This window comes from Micropterus dolomieu, linkage group LG17, assembly GCF_021292245.1.
Source record: "Micropterus dolomieu isolate WLL.071019.BEF.003 ecotype Adirondacks linkage group LG17, ASM2129224v1, whole genome shotgun sequence".
Taxonomy (NCBI): domain Eukaryota; kingdom Metazoa; phylum Chordata; class Actinopteri; order Centrarchiformes; family Centrarchidae; genus Micropterus; species Micropterus dolomieu.
Window position 1 is genome coordinate 17191239 of NC_060166.1, and position 518 is coordinate 17191756.

The window sequence follows — 518 nt, forward strand, 5'->3', positions numbered from 1 at the left end:
ACACTGGCGCAACAGCCGCCTGGGGCAATTCGGGGTTCAGTATCTTGCCCAAGGACACTTTCAAAAATAATCCAAAAATATTAATACAGATATATAGTGCAAATCAAACAAGGATACTTTTGAATTAAATCTATTTTTATTTCTATTAAGATTAAATCAATTTATCTTTTTCTCATTATTTTATGATTAATATATGAGTTTATGCAGCATTTTCAAGCCTGAGTAGCCTACAAACACCCAGTCTCACATTAAAACCCAGGTCAAAAAGAAGTGCTCTTAAAGGCACTGAAAATATACTTGAAATTCACATAGTATGCTTATAGTACATTTATACTCCTAACATGCTTACTACAAGTACATTAAAGATATATTCTCCTGAGCTTTAACATACTTCTCAAAAGTATATTTTGAATAAATTGATAATAAATATATACTTAATTAAACTTTTAATAAATATGCTTAAATAAAAGTATATTTTTTACAACATTTTAGTCTATTTATTAAAAATATATTTATTT